This window comes from Diuraphis noxia, unplaced genomic scaffold (assembly GCF_037042655.1).
Source record: "Diuraphis noxia isolate RWA-SAM2 unplaced genomic scaffold, SU_Dnox_SAM2 contig0003, whole genome shotgun sequence".
Taxonomy (NCBI): Eukaryota; Metazoa; Arthropoda; class Insecta; order Hemiptera; family Aphididae; genus Diuraphis; species Diuraphis noxia.
The window spans coordinates 50,868,258-50,879,454 of record NW_028301713.1 but is presented as its reverse complement, the minus strand read 5'-3'; the positions used below and the strand labels follow the sequence as shown (position 1 = coordinate 50,879,454).

General features: G+C 34.7%; 1 pseudogene; it reads left to right on the top strand.

Moving 5' to 3' along the window:
* The first annotated feature begins 2,266 nt into the window (after positions 1-2,266).
* LOC149057502 (uncharacterized) overlaps positions 2,267-11,197 on the top strand; it is a 42,082-nt pseudogene continuing 33,151 nt past the window's right edge.

Sequence of the window (11,197 nt, the reverse complement as noted above, 5' to 3'; positions counted from 1 at the left end):
TTGTGGTCATAAATCCATTGCATACGAATCATCCAATCGTACAAAAAAATATAATATAATGTTTTATTCTCAACAGAAGGGTTTCGTCGTTATGACAACAGTGCAGTTAAGATTGTTGATAATTGTTAAATTATTGAAGAAGATAAATTAATTAAATATTTAAATACTACCCGTAATCTCTATACATTTTATATAAAATCATAAAATCGTTAATCGTTTATCGTTAACTCTTTAAGTTGAGAACGCCCCAATCAGTTTTTTTTTACCGTGTTCAACGGATATCGAGAAAGGTTGTTAGGCTGTAAGCTGTTTCTCAACTCTGTATGTATTTTTTTAACTTTAGCTATGTTAGTGCAACCAATTAAGTCCTGTGGATTAATGGCATTTAAGCATATAGTTATGTGCAAATAAACATTGATATGAGCAAAATAACTCATCTATGGAGGAAACAACTATAGAATAGAGAGTTAAAAAAATAAAATTATGATCAAGAATATGGCTATACAATTAAAAGTGTACAAGTTGTACACGAACATCATTTTACGTGTACCTATCTACATTACCTCTGAATTTAAATTTAACAAATTAATTACAATGGAATTTTCTATAACTAATGTACAGCTGAGCATGTTCACCCCCTTTTTTTTAGAAAAAAATGTACGTTTAAATGGACAATAAATAAATAAGAATGGTAATATTATAAGTTCACTATAGCTAGTAGCGCAATAGCCAGGGAAATATGATTAGAGGTGTTAAAATTTGTAATCATTATAGGTACAGCTGATAGTACCCTAAAATGATTAATGGCTAAACAATAAAATATTTTAACCCCCCCCCCCCCCCCCCCCAGCTCAATGAAAAATACTCCTGACTATTTTACTTAGCCGATAGCTGGGTACTTACATTTTTTATCATAACATTAGTATCGAAATAAGACGAAGAAATGAATTACAGTCTTCAACGACAAACGTGAATAATAATAATAATATAATTGGACTTCTATTATATAATTTACGAAAAACAATTTTGATAATTTTTGTCGCCTTGATTGTGATACATTATTGTGATTTCAGAAATTCCTAGACAGGGGCCATTTTATTTTGTTTTTCCAATATTTACTTAAATTTTTACGATCCGGAACTCTTAGATTCTAACTTTAACTAACCGGCATGTATGCAAAGGCTAATACAATTACGAACCGGAACGCCGACGTATCCCAGTCCATTTAAAGCACTGAACATAATCGTAGTCATTATGGTTTAATTTAGTGATATTAAAATCAAACTCAATATTTATAGCAATATATTAAATAATATTTTAGTTCCCGCCGAAAGTCGTGTACCTATACCCACCTATTTGTGTAGTGAAATAACGAGGACAATAAAGTGCCGCGCCGCGATTCGTAATCGGATACGATGCGACAGGTTTCGTGAAAATATCGTATCGTCGCGACCACGGTCTCCCCCGGCCCGAACTATTAACTCCACACAGTCCACTTCGGTTTGGTGGAAACGGAAAATATAAAAGGGAAAAAAATACCAATAAAAACCGGTAGCACCGATTTACTCAAAAACATAATATATATTTTATACGTATAAGTATTATATTATTATTATTATTATTATTATTATCCAGTACAACTATATTATATATAGGTTAGGCAGTGGCGGTGCTATAACAATAATAATAACAAAAATAACAATACGAAGTGCTCGTATTATTATATTAAATGAGACATAATGCGCGCGGAACATTTATTGCTCCGTGGCATTGTGCGGGCGGCGGCGGCAGTGGCTCCGACGACAAAGGGTGGAGGAGGGACGCGGCTAGGAAAGACCGGTAGCGCCCGTAGGAGACGGTCCGCCGCTAAATCAACCCGATCGAACACGACGAGAAGGACAATAACAACAATCGAAACGTGTCTCGAGTACCGACCGTAATTCTCTAAAAACGGTTTAGATTAGGATCTATGTGCGGGGGTGGTCGGCACAACACACACATAGTATGTTACGGTTCCGATGTCGGCTTATTATAATCGTGGGTGATCCTTATATTATATTATTGTTGTTATTATTATTATTATTATCATCATGTGCGTACACGATGCATAGTGTGTTCGTATGCATGTCAGACAAATCGTCGTCGATTCGAATAAGAATAGAGAAAAAACAGTATTTTGGAGAAAAGAAAAAAAGCGATATAATAATAATAATAATATATAAATGTACACATGCCGTATGTGAGTACATGTGTGTGTACATTATATATGAATGCCAGTTTATGGATCCTGAACATATTATTATTATTTACCACGGCCGCGGCAAATTTAAAAGAACAGTGCGCGTCTCCGTTGTCGGTATTATTATTATTATATACTATTACAATTATGATATATACCTATATACATGTATAATATATTATGTGTTTGCGGACGTCATGAGCGAAATCGGACGTTGGACAGTGCACATCCGGTCCGGATATTTTCTATACGATTTCGGCGGTAGGTATATAATATAGAGGAGGAACGTGGAACGTTGTAGGTATACGTAATATTCATGAATATTACATTTTTATAAACATATAGTACTGACGTCTTCACGTCTTTATCGATAAGTAGTCAATTTAAACCATATTATATCAGTGCAGTTATACTCGTGGTATCACGAGCTCGAGTTAAATAATTAGAGCACAGAGGTGAAAAGTCAACGCTCACCTTTTCGTAATAATCCGGAAAGCTATAGTCCGCGAAACGAAAACCATAGCGGCGGTTAACCATGGGTTCTCGAGCTGCACTGCACCGCTGCGGTGGTATATATAATATTACTATTTGTTATTTATATAATATATGTATTGAAATCATTTTTTTATATCCATGATTTTGTAAACCATTTTGGTCTCAAAATGTCTATAATAATAAACTATAATATAATATACCAAGTCAATATATTAATTTAAAAAAATGCGGCAATCAGTTTTACATATATGATGAGGACCACTGATAGGGAAAAATGGTCGATAGAGTCGCGTCGTTCATGGGCCGGTTTTAGTTACGTGGACTATAGTTGCGGCCAAATATACTGCGTGGTAAACGGCTATACCACTGAAATGTAGGACGACGATCACCACAACCTTCTCACCAACACCACAAAAATAACAACCGTCGTCAACAACACCATCGTAGCAGTAGCACTAGCAACATCGGTAGCGGTAGCAACGGCGGAGGCCATCTATTATAGTCACTCTTCCTCCTCTTCCTCCTCATCCGCCCCACCCGTGTCAGCCACCGATGTTCACTCTGAATTCGGTAGCTATGAGTCAAGTGGCCACCGCTGCACTGGACTTGAGAGGCGTCGGAGTTGATGTCGGTAGCACGTCCTCCACCATCGTGTAGTGTCGGCTCGGCCGAGATGATCAACGTGAACGTGGATTCAACTGACGACGATGACGAATACGACGTGGCAACCATCGCGGCCGGGTGCAATGACAACAACAACGGCGGTGGCCGCCGTAGCAAGACGACGTCGCCGGACGCACAAGCGGGTGATGAAGACGGTGACAAGACGTCGGGCACCGGCAACAGATCACCCGTCAAGCCACCGTACAGTTACATAGTTCTATAATCACCATGGCCATCATACTTCAATCACCGTACAAGAAGCTCACGCTGAGCGGCTTCTGTGAGTTCATCATGTCCCGGTTCCCGTATGACAAAATTTTGTTATTACCGTGACAAGTTCCTGGCCTGGCAAAACTCTATCAGGCACAACCTGTCGCTTAACGACTGCTTCGTCAAGATTCCTCGGGAACCGGGAAAGGGCAACTATTGGACTCCAGCGTCCAATGGCCGAGGACGTGTTTGACAACGGTAGTTTCCTTCGCCGGCGCAAGCGGTACAAGCGCGTGCAGGCCCCGTCGGACTTTTTCATCCACCGTGCAGGCGACCATCACCAACACCATCCACACCATCCACATCACAATCACTTCGTCGCATCAGCCGCAGATCCATACCCGGTATTACACCAACACCATCATTATCCTTACCATCATCTCTGCAGGCCACCATCACCACCGCCGCCAAAGCTGCAGCAGTAACAGTGTAGCAGGGCCCTCAGTCACAGCAACCCTCTGCGACGCAGCCCGCGGCCGCCATACGGCTTTCGACCGCTGAGCTAGCGCGCATAACGCTGCGTCTGAACCTGCTGCACAACGTATAATAGTATAGGTGGCCGCAAACCTCAACATCCTTAGCAGCCAACCGCACTGGTTTTGTACCACCACAGCAATCTGATGCAGCCGTTTTACGCGACCACTGTTGTGATTTCTAACACTGTTATAGTATTGACAGCCTGGCCCATATGTTTTTTTTTTTTTTGAGTATATGTTGTACTTGTTTAGTGTGTTCCTGTTCCATGTCTATGAAAAATGTTGGGAGAAAAGACCCCGTTTTAAAGTATTTATCAAAATATTTAACCGCACGTCATTTTTAGCCGCAATTTTTCTTTACAGGTCCCAAGGCCGTAGATAATAGGGCCAATCATTAAAAAAATTGGCGTGTGTGTGTGTCAGATTTTGTATCTGACGCTCAATGTTGACGTGTTAACATTGTCCGACGACTTGCACCAGTTAATAAAATGCAGATTGACTTTATAGGTGAAATAAATAACAAGCGTTATAATTTATGACTTGTACATAACATTAATATATAATTGTTTTATGATAAATGACAATGATTAATAATAGTAAGAAAATATCATGTAATATTTACATTACACACAGCTAGGGTTATGAGTATATGAAATATTTCACATGAAATTTTCACTTTGAAATTTTTTAATGAATTAATATGGAAAATTATAATATTTTAACATGTTTTTTATTTATTATTTTTGGCGTGTTTAACAAAATCATCACTAAATGGTCACAGTGATTTCATAATACTGATTAGTGATCATCATCGGTTCACGATTATGTTTTGCTTTGATGTTTATAAATTATTAAAATGATAATTGATAATAGCAATATAATTTAGTATTTGTATATTATTGTATTCATAATATTATATTAATATGATTTTATATTAGCCCTATAGGCTGTAAATTATAAATTATAATAATACTATCATACTAAGAATTCAATAAAAATAAAATTGTTATTTTATTTGAATTCAAATAGGAAGATACCTATATTATATTCTATGCAATTTAAACAAAGTATCTACAAGCATTAATTAGCTATATTCAAAATCAATTTTTATGAATTAATTACCTCTTATAAAAAAAAAATTTAATGTTTTATTCATTATTTTATAATAAACTTGATAGAAATATAGTTTTCGTTTTAAAGATTGTATTAACATCGTCGCAGTAATTAATTACTTTATTATTCAAGGTTTACAGTCAGTTTACAGAATAATACATTATTTCAACCATCTTGGTTTTGTTTTTCTACGGTGTTGCATATTCATTACTTCATGTTTTTAAATGTTTTTTATAACTTTGATGTATTTAAGGATTCGTACCTATACTATTTTTACGAAATTTGTTTTTATAATCCATGTGCACTTAAATATTTTTTAATCGTCCATCAAAATACTGTAATATGTGCATTGTTAATGCATACAGTCTATATTGGTGATCGTCATAATAGATAAATCATAAATGTTTTTAAATAAATGCACAATGCTGCTAAATAATATGTAAAGTATGCATCCACGAGCATATATGAAATATAACATGTGTCCGATTTATGCCACATGTTAGTGTCGTCGTCACCATTACAATACACCAAACGTCTTGTAAGTCCGATAAGTAGGTATGCTGTGCAAGGTACTTAAAATTAGGTTAATGATCGACAGTTAATTTTATAGTTAATTTAATAATAATATTTTGTTTGTTATCATCGAAGTTTATCATACTAGTTTTATCGATCAATGTATTACGTAAAATATTATTAGGTATATATGTTATACGGAATAGGATATTTTATCGTCCCCTAACCGCCCGGCGTCGAGTAGGTACTCGTTTTATGATTATTATTATTATTGCTTCCTAGGCGATTTACGACGGTCGCCGGACACGTGTACAAACACCGCACTTAATTTCGACACCCCGAACGGGTGGTTGTTGTTTAATCTACAACTTAATTTTTTTTCTTCAGCACTCGGCGGTAATAATATTATATACATATTATATTATGCGCGTAAAATACTACTATGTGTATTATTATTATATATCGTGTACACTCAACAATCCGAACAATACTGAAGTAATATATTATCGGGTTTTCTCGTCGATTGTGTTTGATATAATACGTATATTTTTTTTTTATCACTAAGAATTACTTATATATAATATATATACCTATAGGTGGTGGTGGTGGCGTCATACGTTCACAAGTATATTATAATACCAGCTATAAATAGAACGTCGAAAAACGATGTAGATATACAATATATACAAATATATAATATAATAGCCGCGGTAGATCTCGGTGGTCGTGAGGGTGAGATAAAAAGTAATAAACAATACTATGCTGCACGCAGTCGGAGCTTAAAAAACTCACGCCCTCGCACATACACATAATCACATACATATATATATATATATATACATTATACATATTATATAGGTACTCACGCAGCGAGCGTATAATATGAGATGTACATAATATTGCAATATATATTACGCGCCGAGTTTGTTGACAATGCCATTTCGCCGTCGCCGTCGTCAATGTACCTCCGTCAAGTGTTGGGTTGTAGGGAATCGGCAGGACAATAGCGCCTTAGGCCACTCGTTTATGCCATACGCGCGCGCGTGTGTGTGTGATTGTGTGTAATAGTGTAGGCGAATGTGAGCGAGTGTGCACTGTGATACTCGAAGGCACTCGAAAGTGGCTCGGCGACGGTGCAATGGTGTGATCGTATTCGATAATAATAATCCTCTGCTGCCGCTCCTCTACACACACACCACCGACGGCCAACACGGCGTGTAATTGCAATAATTGCCCATAACGAAATTTACAACGTCCTTCCCCTCTCCGGTGCCAACTACCCCTCTTTCCGCGTATCGTATAGGTATATCGTACCGACACACTGTACGGTTAGGCATATATATATATAGACTGCAGTAATCTGTCAACCCCTTCATGCGGCGCACAACATACGCGGTAGGTACGTACATTTGCGTTGCTATGGAATCGCCGTCGTCGAATTCGATGGCGGCGGTGGTCCTATAAATATAATGTGCCATGGCAAGTTAACGATATATGTAATTTGTATCGCACATATAGTATAGTATCATATAGTTACACCACACCCTATCTCTGCTTAAAGCCTTCGTATTTCACACCTGTGATTCTTTCGTTTGTTCGTTCGTTCACTCCCTTATTATTATCTGCAGTTATCCTTCTATGCCTTATATAATAGCCTATCCTGTGCCACAGCTATTGTCCGTAACAAATTAAACAACGCAAAGGGATTTACTCTCGGCAGTCATAAACTCAGTTCAATATGTGAAAACTACACATATATTTTTTAAACAGTCAGTTAGGTGGTTTTGATTTTCGACCAAAAATAAAATAAAGGTTATATAATTATACATCCAATCATATATAATAACTATTTTGTTTTCTGTAACCACCCTATACAGACAAAATAAGTATTATTTTTTCGTTACCTAACAAAATAATATATCTCTGTGTGGTATTAATTTTTTTAAATGTATAAAATTTAAAAAATTGGTTTCAAATTGAACTGATAGACTTGGCAATGGATCGTTATCATTCTAACTTTCACACAAAAACAAATATTGGCTATTAAAATGATATGTTTATAATTTTTTTACAGGTTTACCAGGGGATGTTATATCTTATATAAGCTTTTAAAAACATGGTAAATTATTGAAGCATTTAAAAAAAATTACTTTAATGTAGTTAAAGATAAAGATAAATTTATTTTGAAAACAAATTGCAGTCCATGTTTTATTCTGGTTCTTCTCTATTTGCGCATGCCACGCAGATATGGAGAGTGTGTTTTGTATAATATGATATATATATAACATTGGACAGTTATATTAGTACGAGTCTGCAAAATATATTTGTACACAGAAATTTTTATCAAATTTTTCATTTTTGAAATTATTCCTATATATTATTAAGAAATAGAAAAAGTTGTAAAAACAATTATAATAATAAGTAGGTACAAGGCATCGCCAGGCCAATACGATGTAAGGTACTGGGTAGGCATATCAAAGTATTAGATAACTAGGTATAGAATATATTGAATAGTTATTAGTTTATTGCAATGTGATATGCACATTTTCAACTGGGTTCATTACTTACAATATTAAGTACCTATACAATACTTATTCAATTACAGTTCATCAAAATAATATAAGACAGATCATTTATGTAATTTCATATATTATATAGATATCTCCCTCTGAAATGTGTGACACAAAATGAAAATTGTATAATAATTGCTCTTCATTTTTTATTACAATTGGTTGTTCATTAATATTACTGTGTTTGTGGTCAATGAAAAAATGAGACGTGGACAGCGTTTTTAACATGGCATTTTGTACAGAACAGCGTTTATATAATTTATACACGCAGGTAAAATATTATAATATATCATTAGTCGCATACATCGTGTTTGCATTATTCACGCGTACCTTCCGGATATTAAATGTTAATGTTATGTTGTGTATAATGACTTGACTTGCCTATATATTATAATGATAATAATAGTATAATAATGTAATATTGTGTTGGGGGGACATTTTAATCCGCCATCGCGGTGTACGAGTGCGTACGCAAGCTACTGTAAAAAAACCTCAGCTGTATGTAGGTTCGGACAAGTATTGTCATCGTGGCTCTGGGTAATACGTCATATCATATAATAATAATAGTTGTAAGTATGTGGTGCCTATTATGTTATTATGATACCCACTTGAAACGTCTTAATTTTCCGCTAAACACACGCGAATACTCCAATAGTAATCGCAACCGTCGCCGTCACCGTAGCGTTCTCAAACTGGTTATGAATTATATAATCTCCTGGTTGTATATAATAATGTATAGGTCTGTTACTACACTGACCCATATGCCATAATCGAGAGGAGGTCAGATTTTTCACGCAACATCTAAATATGCGACTCACCACCCATCCGCCATGGCCATAGCCACCATAATAATATAATATCATGTAGGTACAAACGCGACACTAGACCAATAACGATAAAAATACGTTCACTAACTAATAATAATACTCATACATTATATCATAAAATAAATAATACTTGTATGTTTGTTGTATTTGCGTGTGTCGTGTGTGATAATAAAATATGCCGACGCATATAACAATGGTGATCCGTTGGACGCGGCTGAATGAATTTAGATGCCAAAAAATTCTCATAGAACCTATATTTTATGTCACACGGGCATTTTTGGACAATAAGCGCCGTCATGGGGTATTTATTAAATATAAACGGGTGTAAGCTTAAGCCACAAATGTGGTACACCTCAGATAAAAAAAATGACATGCAATATTGGCATGTAATATAACAATAAATAAAATCTTAAATAGCAAAGATTAAATGACGGAATACAGATCATCATTATCGGCTGACCTCAATCCTCATCATAAGTTATTAAAAAAAAAAAAAAAATGATATGCTGTAGGTACATTGTACAATGTGTACAAGTTTTTAGGGCATTAAACAAGAACCCTTAAGTCCACGGAACCTGCAGCGAGGAAGTTAAGGCGAAAAGAAAGATTACTACTGCTTAGTGCTTGACTTTATCCCCGTTATCGTCAAATCATATTTTATTTAGGCCTGTTAGTTATTACATCGGAACAAATTTGACGAAATATTAATTTAAAAAATATGTTCTTTTTGTAGATAATCGATTTAGATATAATACCTACGTGATAATGAGATACTTAAAAGCGCAAACAGCGCATGCGATATCAGTGGACAGCGGTACTACAGCATAAGACAGCTGCGGTTCTATTACGGTTTACGGTGTAAATTATAGTATAATTACACTGTTTATATTTTTATTAATAGGGGCGTTAAAATTTAAGTAGACTAATTATTAGTTCATTTTCTTTTTGTTACAGTAACATGTATTGTAATGTTATGTTTATTAGAGATTAGAGGGTTAATTGTATTTAATATTATCATGAATTATAAAAATTATAAACTAGTGTTGGAAATACATTTTGTCCACAAAAGATGTTTACAAATATGTATAAACAATAAATAAATTAGATTATCTCCGTACTTAAAAAAGTATCATCGTTGCTGAATAATAAATTGTATTCGATATTTCGATACAACATGCGGTATAATGAGTTTTGCATCTTGCATGTGTATCATAATTCATAATGTATGAGTAGGTACGTGTGGTTTACATGTCAAATTTCAAATTATTTTACTTTTATTTTCCAATTTTGGATGATACTCAATAATTTTCGAGATAATTTATGTAGGTATACATGGAATTTCCCGTAATAATCCTGCAGTGCCAGAAACTCTAATAAAAATCTGAGAATCAAATAAATATATAATATTAAATTTAATAGTGGTTAATGGCAAGAACAGTAAAATTTGTAGAGAAGTCAACTTGATAATACGTATACGCACGGTGAAAAATTTGCAATATTTTATATTTTTATCATCAAAAACTCGACAAAATCATTGTTTTGAATACATAGGTATATACATTTTTTGATAATATCTTACACGGAATTGAAGCTACGCTGCCGTCGTTTGGATAATGGAGACGCATGTTTTTCTCTCAATATCATATTCTATAGGTACTATTATTTCTTTTTCTGGTTTTTTTTTTCTTTTCATTTTATTAGCGTGCATTGTGCGCATTATTACGTGATGGAAAATGCTTGATGCCATACAACACGCCTACGAGTGGGATCGTCATTAGCATTATTTGTCTTCAATACGCTTTTGCGATGTGTATTGAGTGGGACAATTTCAACTTAATATAATGTATACACGTGTTTCTTTTTTAAAACAGTCTACATATTTACAGTATTTGAGTGTATGGAGTACAATGATGAATTCACCCACTAACGGCAGTATAACTTAATTTTTTGTTTTGTTCATGACGAGAAAAAAGAAATTAAAATATTTATTCTTTATAAGCTCTCATAATAAGTAAATACCGGACGTATTGG